The sequence below is a fragment of the Mixophyes fleayi genome, chromosome 8 (assembly GCF_038048845.1).
Source record: "Mixophyes fleayi isolate aMixFle1 chromosome 8, aMixFle1.hap1, whole genome shotgun sequence".
NCBI classification, from domain to species: Eukaryota; Metazoa; Chordata; class Amphibia; order Anura; family Limnodynastidae; genus Mixophyes; species Mixophyes fleayi.
Window position 1 is genome coordinate 105,789,255 of NC_134409.1, and position 13,325 is coordinate 105,802,579.

A 13,325-nucleotide genomic window follows, 5' to 3' on the forward strand; every position below is an offset into this window, starting at 1 on the left:
ATCATCAGGTGAACATAACTATTTAAAGTAATATAGGAAAGGAAATATTGAGTGCTTATAGGTATCTGGTAATGTTAAAAAAAACAACACAAAAAACTAAATGTAGTGAAATGTGTAACTCTGTTCTGTTTTTGAATAAATATTACATATGGCGCTGCTCCGAAAACGTGGGTACATGTAAAATCCAAAAAGCCAAAGTTCACTAAAATTATCAAAAAAAGGAAATTAAAATCATCTGCGGAGAAACGTAAACTTGCCAATATGCCATTTACGACACGGAGTGGCAAGGAACGACTTAGGCCCTTGCCCGTGTTCAGGACTAGTGGTTCAGCTTCACCCAAGGATCTAAGCCCTCCTCCTCCCCCCCCCCTCAAAAAAATTTAAGAGAGTTAAGCTGTCATCAACAACATAGCAAACAACTCTCCCTTCTAAAGAGATGGCATCACAAATCCCCAAGGCGAGTTCAAGAGTGTTGGTGGTTGCGAAGCCTGACCTTCCCATCACTGTACGGGAAGAGGTGGCTCCTTCCACCATTTGCAGCACGCCCTCTGCATATGCTGGAAGGATCACCCACAGTGCAGTTACAGATTTGGCTAATGAAGGTGTCAATGTTGTACACCGGGAGGAGGATATTGATGTAGCTGGCGCTGAGGAGGAACTTGACGAGGAGGATGCTGATGTGGTTATCTTAAATGAGGCACCAGGGGGGGAAACAGTTGTCGTCCATGGGAAGAAAAAGCCCATCGTCATGCCTGGCCAGAAGACCAAGAAATCCACCTCTTCGGTCTGGAATTATTTCTATCCCAATCCGGACAACAAATGTGTGGCCATATGTACCTTATGTAAAGCTCAAATAAGCAGGGGTAAGGATCTTGGCCACCTAGGGACATCCTGCCTTATACGTCACCTGAATAACCTTCATAATTCAGTGTTTAGTTCAGGAACTGTGGCTAGGGCCGTCAGCAGTCCAGGGACACCTAAATCCCTTGGTCCTGTTGTATCCACACCAGCAACACCATCCTCGTCAATTTCCTCCTCGATCTCGAATGTAGATAGTCCTGTAGGCCATGCCACTGGCATGACTGAGTCCTCTTCAATCCTGGATTCTTCCAGAGGATCCTGCAGCGCTACGCCTACTACTGCCGCTGCTGCTGTTGCTGCTGGTAGTTGGTCATCTTCCCAGAGGGGAAGTCGTAAGACCGCTATGTCTTTCACTAAACAATTGACCGTACAACAGTCGTTTGCCATGAGCACGAAGTACGACAGTAGTCATCCTATGGCAAAGCGGATAACTGCGTTAATAACAGCTATGTTGGTGTTAGACGTGCGTCCGGTGTCCGCCATCAGTGGAGTGGGATTTAGACGTTGATGGAGGTATTCCACTTCACTAGGCAGGCGATACCCGGGATGTACAGAGAAGTACGAAAAAGTGTCCTCAGTGCTCTAAAAAATGCGGTTGTACCCACTGTCCACTTAACCACGGACATGTGGACAAGTGGTTCTGGGCAAACGAAGGACTATATGACTGTGACAGTCCACTGGGTAGATGCATCCCCTTCCGCAGCAACAGCACCAGCTGCATCAGTAGCAGCATCTCCCAAACGCCTGCTCGTTCCAAGGCAGGCAACGTTGTGTATCACTGGTTTCAGTAAGAGGCACAACGCTAACAACCTCTTAGAGAAACTGAGAGAAATCATTTTGCAGTGGCTTACCCCACTTACACTCTCCTGGGGATTTGTGGTGTCGGACAACGCCAGTAACATTGTGTGGGCATTACATATAGGCAATTTCCAGCACGTGCCATGTTTTGCGCACACAATAAATTTGGTGGTGCAGCATTACCTGAAGAGTGACAGGGGTGTGCAGGATATGCTTGCGGTGGCCCGCAAAGTTGCTGGACACTTTCGGCATTCTGCCACTGCCTACCGCAGACTCGAGCAACATCAGAAAAGCCTGAACCTGCCCTGCCATCACCTCAAACAAAAGGTTGTGACGCGCTGGAACTCCACCCTCTATATGCTGCAGAGGATGGAGGAGCAGCAAAAGGCCATTCAAGCCTACACAGACACCTACGACATAGGCAAAGGAGTGGGGATGTGCCTGAGTCAAGCGCAGTGGAGACTGATTTCCATGTTGTGCAAGGTTCTCCAGCCGTTTGAACTTGCCACACAAGAAGTCAGTTCCGACACTGCCAGCTTGAGGTGATTCCCCTGATCAGGCTGTTGTAGAAGCAGATGGAGAAAGTGAGGGAGGAGCTGGTAAACCATTGCGATTCCACAAAGCATGTAGCTCTTGTGGATGAAGCCCTTCGTACGCTTTGCCAGGATCCGAGGGTGGTCACTCTTTTAAAGTCAGAGGAATACATTCTGGCCACCATGCTCGATCCTCGGTTTAAAGCGTATGTTGTGTCTCTATTTCCGGCGGACACAAGTCTACAGCGGTGCAAAGACCTGCTGGTCAGGAGATTGTCCTCTATAGAGGACCGTGATATGCCAACAGCTCCTCCTTCATTTTCTTCCACACCTGTGGCTGCGAGGAAACAGCTGAGATTTCTGAAATGACCCGCTGGCGGGGATGCAGACAACATATGGTCCGAACTGAAGGACCTGCCAACCATTGCTGACATGTCTACTGTCGCTGCATTGGATGCTGTCACCATTGAAAAAATGGTGGAGGATTACTTTGCTGACACCATCCAAGTAGACATTTCAGACAGTCCTTACTTTTACTGGCAGGAAAAAAAGGCAGTTTGGAAGCCCCTGTACAAACTGGCTCTATTTTACCTGAGTTGTCCCCCCTACAGTGTGTACTTCGAAAGAGTTTTTAGTGCAGCGGGGAACCTGGTCAGTGAGCGGCGAAGGAGGTTGCTTCCGCAAAATGTTGAGAAGATGATGTTCATAAAAATGAATTATCAATTCTTCAATCAAGACCAGCAATGGCCTCCAGAGAATACAGAGGGACCGGTAATTGTGGAGTCCAGCAGGGACGAATTGATAATGTGTGAAGATGAGGAAGTACACACTGAAGGGGGCGAGGAATCAGAGGATGAGGATGAGGACGACATCTTGCCTCAGTAGAGCCTGTTTAGTTTGTACAGGGAGAGATGAATAGCTTTTTTTGTGTGGGGGCCCAAACAAACCAATCATTTCAGCCACAGTAGTTTGGTAGGCCCTGTGGCTGAAATGATTGGTTTGTTAAAGTGCGCATGTCCTATTTCAACAACATAAGGGTGGATGGGAGGGCCCAAGGACAATTCCATCTTGCAACTATTTTTTTGCCATTATGTGCTCTTTGGGGCCTAGTTTTTCAAACTGCCATCCTGTCTGCCACTGCAGTGCCACTACTAGATGGGCCACGTGTTTGTGCCACCCACTTGTGTCACTTAGCTTAGACATCCGGCTACCTCGGTGCAACCTTTTGGCCTAAAAACAATATTGTGAGGTGTGATGTTTTCAGAATAGACTGGAGATTAGTGGAAATGATTGTTATTGAATGTTATTGAGATTAATAATAGTGTAGGAGTGAAGAAAAAACAAAAAAATGGTTTTCAGCACTTTTTATGCTTTTTTAAAAAAAAATCAGAACCCAAAACCCTAAATCAGAACCAAAACCTTGAGTGGGGTGTTTTGGCAAAACCAATCAGAACCCAAAACCTCAAGCTAATCAGAACCCAAAACCCAAAACACTAAAAGTGGCCGGTGCACACCCCTAGTTAATACTTACACACGTGGAGTTTAGAGCAAAATGAGCTTATAGCTACTGAATTTTTTGTTTATATCATTTAGGTGTATGTATAAAGCTTATATTAAAGGTTTTAATATTTAATGCTCTACTATTTCTTTATTGGTTTCATATATTTAAGAAATTGAGAGCAGCAGGCAGCATTATTATTATTTTAAAACAACAAATTATTGTTGTTGTGCTGTCTTTTGTAGCTATATATGGCTTCTGAATTTCTCAGAGGTGTTTTCTCCTCTGATACTTTTATTATCTATTTGTTAAATGTGATTGCTATTAATTTACTGTTGAAAGTGAAAAGCAACTATCCAAACAGGGCCCAATATTTCAGGATTCGGCCAATCAGCAGCTAAGGCACCAGTAAGGTAGTAAAAGCTGCAAGAACACGTAGGAAAGATATTGTCTGCTAACTGCACCGATTATGGTGGAACTGTCTCTCGCACTCAGGACTTTGTCCTGACTGTAGATAAAGTCGGGGGAGGGGGAGCCACATGTACCTAACAGTGGTGAGTGCAGCGTTGCCAGTGTGTTTGAAGGGGAATTTATTGGAAGATGACTTAAAACTAGCTAAAGTTATTGCTACACCCCTTGCGTGCTGGTTATACTCACATCAGGCTACACGGTAGCTCCCACAGAGACGTCCCAACACCTGTTGATTTGACACTGCCTAATGAAAACACAAGCTGTGTGTGTGTGAGAGCACCACCTGTCGACCAGACTCCCACATACTACCTGCACATCACTGCTCTTTCAACCTATGTGACTTGGTGTCAATTACATTTGGACTGTTGCCTGACACTACTTCCAACTCTCTGTGTCATCTGGACAAGCTCCACAACGCTCCTGCCCGGCTGAATTACCTGTTTTTTGCCTGCATTGTTGAAGCAGGTACAACTTTAAATCTTCCCATACTGGCTATGATTATGATGCCCACCCCTGCCACAGAACAGTGATCCATGATTCCACATCAGCTTGCTCTGCACTCCTTCTGGTCTCAACCCCTCCCCCCTCACCTCTTGTTTCACATCTGCCATAACACTATGCCATCAGCATCCTCTCTCGGCCCAATATGCCATCCCTACCTCATCCCCATGCTTCCCTTTCCTCTATTTCCACTGTTTGACTACTTCCCCATCTTTCTATTCTTCCCATCTTACCTTACCTCCCCTATCCCCCTTCTTCTCCATTCTCTACTCTGTCTCCCTCCTATTCTACCTTACCACCGCTATCCCCGTTGTTCCCCATCCTCAATGCCCAATATCCCTTTACCTACCCCTCCAGCAGCACTTCAAGCTACTCTCCTGCACCTTGTTCTGTTTAACCTCTAAATCTACCTCTGTCACAGAGCTGATTGCACACGGTAAACAAGCAGTTATTTTGACTGCCGCACATGGTAAGCGCTACCCAATAAATATTACTCCACCCTTCCCACCTAACCAGACAGCTATAGCAAAAAAACTTGTGAGGAATACAGCCAGAGGGAGGAGGAATGAATGGATTTAAAAACACATATTTGTAATATTATTTCTTTAGACACTTCTTAGCTACCAGTACGGTACAAGTTTTCTTAGGCATGACAGGCTTATGTGGGTCCCTTGGGGAGCCACGCAGTATAATCATTGTGCAGCAACTAGATCAACAATATTTAAAATTACATATTCGCTACAGATAATCACTTAATAAATATCTCTCAACCTTTCAAAACTATTTTCAGGCATACGTTTCTGTAGAGTAGGTTAATCTGTACATAAGAGGCTGAGTATGTGAATTGCACTGGTCATTGCATTATATGTGTATCACTTGGATGCTCTCTGCATTGTATATCGGTAAATAGGATGTTCTGTTTACTGTATGACTGTCACTATGATGCTCTATGATGCTCTCTGTGTTGTATATCTATCACTAGGGTGCTCTCTGTCTTGCATGTCAGCCATTAGGATTCTCATTGTATTGTATGAGGTATGTCTATTAAATAACAAGACTGATTAAATAACTCACCATTATTTATTGGTATTACAAATTTAATATTTGTCCCCTTCAATATACTCCCCGTTTGCACTAATACATCGCTGTAGTCTTGTTTTCTACTGGTCGAAGGCATGGAGCAAATCAATTTCTGTCACTTATTTCAACATATCTGCTGTTTTCTTCTTTACAACATCAACTGACTTAAAATGTGTCCCCTTAAGCACTGATTTAACTTTTGGGAAAAGATCAAAATCGCAAGGTGTTAAATTGGGCAAATATGGAGGATGTTCAAGTGTAGTAATGTGTTTGTCGGTCAAAAACTGCTTCACAGAAAGTGTTGTGTGAGCAGGCGCATTGTCCTGGTGAAGAAAGAAACCATTTTTCCACAGTTGTGGCCGTTTCTTTCTGACTCTTTCGCTCAACTTTTTCAAAACTTCCTTTTAATAATGCTGAATAACTGTTGTGCTTTCTGGAACCCATTCTTCCAAAATTACACCCTTGATATTGAAAAAAACAATGAGCATTGCTTTGAATTTTGATTTGTTTTGACAAGCTTTTTTCATTCTTGGTGATGACGGTGTTTCCCAGTGCATTGATTGTCTTTTTGTTTCAGGATCGTACTGGAAGATCCAGGTCTTATCACAAGTGATTAGTTTATGAAACAGGTTTGGATCTGTGTCAAGTTGCTACAGAATGTCAACACAACATTCCTTGCGACATTCTTTTTGCTTTGGTGTGAGAACTCTTGGGACCATCTTTGCACAAAGTTTTGTCATGTTAAGATTCTCACGCAAAATTTTCCATACGGTTCCTTTGTCAATGTTCACGGATTCAGCTATCATTCCAACACTGAGTCGGCGGTCTTTTCGAACAATCTGACTGATTTTTTCTACATTTTCTTCAGTTTTTGAAGTGCAGGGTCGTCCAGGGCGTTCATCATCTTCGACATTCTCACGTCCCTCGCTAAATCTTTTGTGCCACTCAAACACACGCACACGAGACAGGCTGTCATTCCCATAGGCCGTAGTAAGCATTGGAAAACATTCTGTTGGTGTTTTGTGCAATTTTACTAAAAATTTCAAATTGACACGTTCAACTTTTAAACTTAGCATTTTTTCTGGCACTCTACAGAAAACACAACCAAACTAAATGGCGACTCACAATCAACTGAACGTCATAGAGTGTTGCAGCTTGTTATGCAGGTTCAGACCGGTTCAAGGTTACTACGTATGCAGTTATAACCGATTCTGATTGCTTTGTTTACTGGCTGGAATCACTCTCGTTATTTAATAGACATACCTCGTATATCGCTAGTACTTTGCATAAATGTATAATTCCTGCTTTGACTTATTTTCAATACAACCCTGTTATTTCTCCTCATGGATGCAACATGCAGCCACCTGTATATATTGACATAATTTATTCCTCACTAATTTAATTTATATGATTATTGTATGCAGTCTCCAGGGCGTCAGCTTTTTTATTCTTGGAACCTGGCCTGAATGTGATGATCATGTTGAAATGAGAGAAAAAGAATGACCACCTGACCTGACGGGGGTTGAGACAAGATGCTGTTTGAAGGTACAGGAGATTCTTGTGATCTGTGTATATGATTACGGGAAACATAGCTCCCTCCAAGTGATGCCTCCACTCCTCCAGAGCTAACTTAATGGCAAGAAGCTCCTTGTCCCCAATGCCATAATTCTTCTCAGAGGCAGAGAATTTCCAGGAAAAGAAGCCACGTGGAGAGAGTTTCCCCGAGGAGTCCCTTTGAGATAATATGGCTCCTACGCCAACCGAAGATGCATCGACTTCCAGGAAAAAAGGAAATGTAGGATCCGCCTGAGAAAGAATGGGGGCAGAAGTAAAGGCTCTTTTCAGTGAAGAAAAAGCCTCAACCGCTTCTGGAGGCCAGGATTTAGAATTGGCGGATTTCCTGGTTAGAGCAGTGATGGGTGCTATTAAAGATGAGAAGCCCTTGATAAATTGTCTGTAGTAATTGGCGAAGCCTATGAACCTTTGCACCGCCTTAAGTCCAACTGGCTGAGGCCATTCCAACACTGACTTCAGTTTCTCGTGATCTATGAGCAGACCAGAGCCGGACACCACATAGCCTAAGAAGGGAAGGGAATCTTTTTCAAAGAGACTTTTCTCTAGCTTACAATATAATTGGTGCTGACGTAAGCGGCCAAGTACCAAGGAGACATGTCTACGATGAGATGATATATCGGAAGAAAATATAAGAATATCGTCCAGGTAGATGACTACAAATTGTACAGAAAATCCTGAAAAATTTAATTCATAAAGTTTTGAAAAACGGCAGGGGCATTACTCAAGCCAAAAGGCATGACGAGGTATTCAAAGTGTCCATCATGGGTATTGAAAGCCGTTTTTCACTCGTCTCCTTGTTTAATACGAATGAGGTTATAAGTGCCTCTGAGGTCCAATTTGGAGAACATTGAAGATCCCTTAAGCCTGTTAAATAACTCAAAGATCAAGGGTGGGGGGAATTTATTTTTCACCGTTATGGCATTGAGACCCCGGTAATCTATACAAGGATGAAGACCACCATCATTTTTCTTTACGAAGAAGAACCCAGCCCCTGCCAAGGAGGTGGATTTCCTAATAAAACCTTGTTTCAGATTTTCTTCAATATAAGTAGACATGGAGATAGATTCTGGCATGGATAATGGATAGACCCGGCCCATGGGTGGCACTTTATCCGGTAGGAGTTCAATACTACAATCCCAGGGTCGGTGGGGAGGTAATTTAGAAGCCTCTTTCTCACTGAACACGTCAGATCAGGAATGATATTGAGGAGGAATGCTCGGAGAGATAATGGAGGAAGAAGCGCCCTTGGGTGGAGACTTTTTTACCTTCGGGAGACAACGAGAATGACAAGCCGGGCCCCAATTTCACTTTATGCCAATTCCGCTTTATGCCAATTCAGAGTGGGAGAATGAAGTTTGAGCCAGGGAAGACTCAACACTAAAGGCTTCGGGATGGCTTCGGGAATGACAAGGAAGGAAATTACTTCAGTGTGCAATGCTCCAATCTGCAGAGAAAGGTTCACAGTACGTTCCTTAATAGATCCCCCAACAATACGACTGCCATCTATAGCAGTGAGGACCATGGGAGCATCCAGAGAAAGGGTAGGTACCCCTATTCTTCGGACAATGTCGGCACTTAAAAAATTCCCTGCAGCCCCGGAAACAATAAGAGCAGGGAGAGAAAGTGGAATATCTTTAAAAAGTAGAAGGGCTTGAATAGAAAAACAGGAATCAACAGGAGATGTAAAGGAAACACCTAACGTAGCCTCTCCGGAATCGGTTAAGCTTTGTCGTTTCCCGGCCTGCTTGGCACAAGTACTCAGCAGATGCCCAGGTGCTCCGCAGTATAAACATAGCTGGTTCTTGAAACGTCTCTCTCTCTCTCTCCTCCTGAGAGAGAGGTGCTGTGCCTAATTACATAGGCTGTTCTATAGGAACCATAGGACGTTGAAGGCGCGGAGCCAAACGAAATTCCGAACGATGGGAAACCTACTTCCCCTGGGTACATTCACAGAAACGAATGTCTATTTGATTGCAGAGCCAAACCAAAGCATCCAAAGAAGTAGGAAGCTCACGACCTGCTGGAACTGTAGCCGGTTCGGTACACAGAAGGTTAGCCAATGCGTGTTGCCAGGGATTCAGCAGATGCAGGGTTAATTAGACAAGCCGGGTCGGTAAACAGAAAGTCAGCCAGTGCGTGTTGCCAGGGATTCAGCAGATGCAGGGTTAAATAGACAAGCCGGGTCGGTACACAGAAAGTCAGCCAGTGCGTGTTGCCAGGGATTCAGCAGATGCAGGGTTAATCAGGCAAGCCGGGTTGGTACACAGAAAGTCAGCCAGTGCGTGTTGCCAGGGATTCAGCAGATGCAGGGTTAATCAGACAAGCCGGGTCGGTACACAGAAAGTTAGCCAGTATTCACAGGGAGAAGTGCACAGGGATCAGGAGCAGCCAGACACTAAGTACATTTGTTGCTCTGACACAGGAGAGTGTCAGAGTGAAGACTAAATAGTGGGGAAGTTTGAATTCCCGCCTCTCAGGTCACGTGATCAGACAGACCTAACAGCATCACTGCACTGGGTCCAGACCCACAGGAGGCCAAGTGCTCGCTCTACATGGATGACGTCATTGCCTTCTGTGCTAACCAGCGTTCAGTGACAGCACTCGTTCAGACCTGCAAGAACTTCAAACAAGCTTCAGGGGCAAAGGTCAACTCCAGGAAGTCAGAGGTGATGCTCTATTGGTAGTGGCATCTGTCATCCCTTGCTGCATTCCCCTTCACAATCACGTCAGACTTCATCAAGATTCTTGGAGTTTGGTAGGGTGGAGAGGGAGCGGCCCTGAAGTGCTAGGAGAAAATACTGGCAATAGTTTGTGGAGACCTCTCCATCGAAGGGAAAGCACTGGTACTGCACAAAGCGAATCTCCCTGTTCTGCAATGCACAGCTCAAGCTTGCAGTCTGAAAGACCATCACAAGGACATTCTTCCACTTCATCTGGAGCTTCAAAATGGACAGAGTGAAGCAGTTGGTTATGTACATGGAACCCTGCAAAGGCAGGGAAGGAATACCTGACATTCCCACCGTGGTGCGAGTCTTCTTTGTTTGTAACTGCATCATCTGATTGAAAAGAAAATTTGCTCTGCTGGAAAATCCATGTCTCACTTTTTCCTCCTGCCCCTCTGGAGGGTCCTTGATGGGCAAGTGGGACGCTTCTTTACCTACAATTGCACTACTCCTTGGTTTTAGCTGGATGTTGGACAATTTGTGAGGGAACACCATCTGGAGGGACTTAAACCAGACTTGTGGCTGTAGAAGTGGTGGTGTGGACCTTTAGAAGTGGCAGTATGGACATTTAGATGTGCCGGTATGGAAAAAGGAAATAGGAATATAAGTGAACGGAGAAGGTATGGCAAACCACCATATATACCCCCACTTTGACCCAGATTATTTGATTATATTACTCAGAATGCTAGTTTGCAATGTTCTATTTTGCAATGTTAATGCGAGAAAATATCTTGAGAAACAGTTGTAGCATGAAATACACATGAAATAGCTCAAGCCAGCAATCATTTACTTTGGCCCCAATGTACGATATTCCTCAGCAATCGTTTGCACAATTTCAAGTCATAAGTTCGATTCCTGACCATGACCTTATCTGTGGGGAGTTTGTATGTTCTCCCTGTGTTTGCGTAGGTTTCCTCTGGGTGCTCCTGTTTCCTCCCACACTCCACAACCATACTGGTAAGTTAATTGGCTGCATTCAAATTGATCCTAGACTCTCTCTCTCTCTGTCTGTGTGTGTATGTGTATCTTAGGGAATTTAGACTGTAAGCTCCAATGGGGCAGGTACTGATATGAGTGTGTTCTCTGTACAGCGCTGCGTAATCAGTGGTGCAATATAAATAGATTCTGATCCATAGATTGTAAGCTTGCGAGCAGGGCCTTCTCACCTCTTTGTCTGTTTTACCCAGTTTGTTTATTAGTTTATTATGTTTGTCCCCAATTGTAAAGCGCTACGGAATATGTTGGCGCTATATAAATAAATGATGATGATGATGATGATGTAGTAGCTCATTGTAGTTGGTCCATCTTGTATGTGCAAATGGTTGCAGTTGTCAGTGGATATCAGATGCATTTTGCAGATTTTACATTTTCGTAATCGTTTTTCTGGATGAATTTGCAAAATGAATGCGCTCTCTGATTTCATTGGGCATGTGCTTACAGTTTGAAACATGCTACATAATCTTGAATGACAGCATTTAAAATGTGCTAAGCAACAGACCAAAATAACTCATGATGATCGATTTACAGACTTTAAACTGTACTCCATTACTTATGCCTGACACTTTACTAGCCCTTTTAAGACACCATCATCTACTAAAATCCAAGATGTACCTTTTTAAGACATATTTTACAATGTTGAAAGTATCTTGGGGTTTGTTTCACCATTTCTTGTTGATTTGGAATTACTTGTGAGATGTGACTATATGTATGTATATATATATATATATATATATATATATATAATATTGCCACATTATGATTGCTAATATGTTCCATAAGCTTTCTGAAGCAGACATGGCAGATGCTCTCTAGTCCCTCATTGGCATTTGTTGGGTCTGCACCGCAGTTTAAATCAATGATTTACAGTTATTGACTCTTTTTGGCAAATTATTGGAATCCAACACAGGAATGTAATTGGGAAGATTTGTAGTAAGTCTATTTGTGGCTAACAGAAGCTGAATTATTAAACAAACTTTTGAACCATCCCTGCAGCTACTTAATCATTACCCACAAGCTTTATTGTACAACGTTTGTTTGCTTTTTTTCAAAATCGAGAATTTGCAACCCCCCTCTATCACTTCTGTGATTGCCCTTGAACTTGTCACTTACCCAGTGAATTCAAACTGAAACTAGTTCATAGGCACTTACTGTATGTCTGCTGTTTCAACAATCATAATAAGAAAAAATGTTTGCTCATAGCTTCCCTTGACCGGTGGAAGTCGTGTCAACGGCACTGAGAATGCTGACACACTTTACAACGACTGAAAAATAGCAATTACTATAGTTCAATAATAGTTCATGCTTAAAGAACTTTTGAGTTTAATTGTCATTGCTGTTAACAGCCATTGCTTTTACTATCTCTTTCATGCTTTGGTAATCTCTGCTGCCACCTTGGTGTCACCAAATATGGAAAAAAATTGCTCTGGCTCTATTTCCAGCATTGATCGTGAAACTAAAAAAAAAACACCATACTATGCACATTTGCTCCACATTGACAGATAAGTACAAGAGTGCTTGAGCAGCACGAAAGCAAAAGCATCTTCTAGAACCAGCAGTGGAAGGACAATCTGTTATGGTAATCAGTGAAGGACAGTCATGGTTGCCAGCAGCGTACTGTTTTAACATTTCTACAGTAATGGTGGTAGTTTATGTTTTGTGTCTCTACATTCTGTTGTCTCTCCTTGTGTCTTCTTACCGCAAAGCAGAGAAATGCCAGTCACCAATGATTGCTTTATTATTGGAAGCTGATAATGCTGCTACCTAACAAAAGCCAATCGCACTTTCCTCACCAGCAAATACAATTATTATTCAGCTACCTTACGTATCAAGGGGACCCCACACCTCTTAGATTGCATGCTGATTTGGACAGGTCCATATTCACCTTTTGTTTCATGTCATTGTATGTAATTTATTTATGTCATGGATCCCTTCAATGTAGAGCACTGTGTGTAATATGTCAGCGCTTCATAAATAAAAACATAATAACGTTTATAGTGCATGATGGCCACCATTAATTCGATCAGCAACAAAGAAAGCCTCACTCAAACAACAAACTGTATCAGACTTCTACCTGTTGGCATTTGGCAAAAATTACCAAATGCTTTTACTTATCCATTATTATACATAATAATAATAATAATAATAATAATAATAATAATAATAATAATAGAAATAGGAAATCCAATGTGACGAGATGGCGGTGTCAAGATATTGAAACTAGGGGTTTAGTTTGCTGGACACTCCTTCTTATGCAAACTGTGTTTTACATTGTTTAGATTAAGTTGT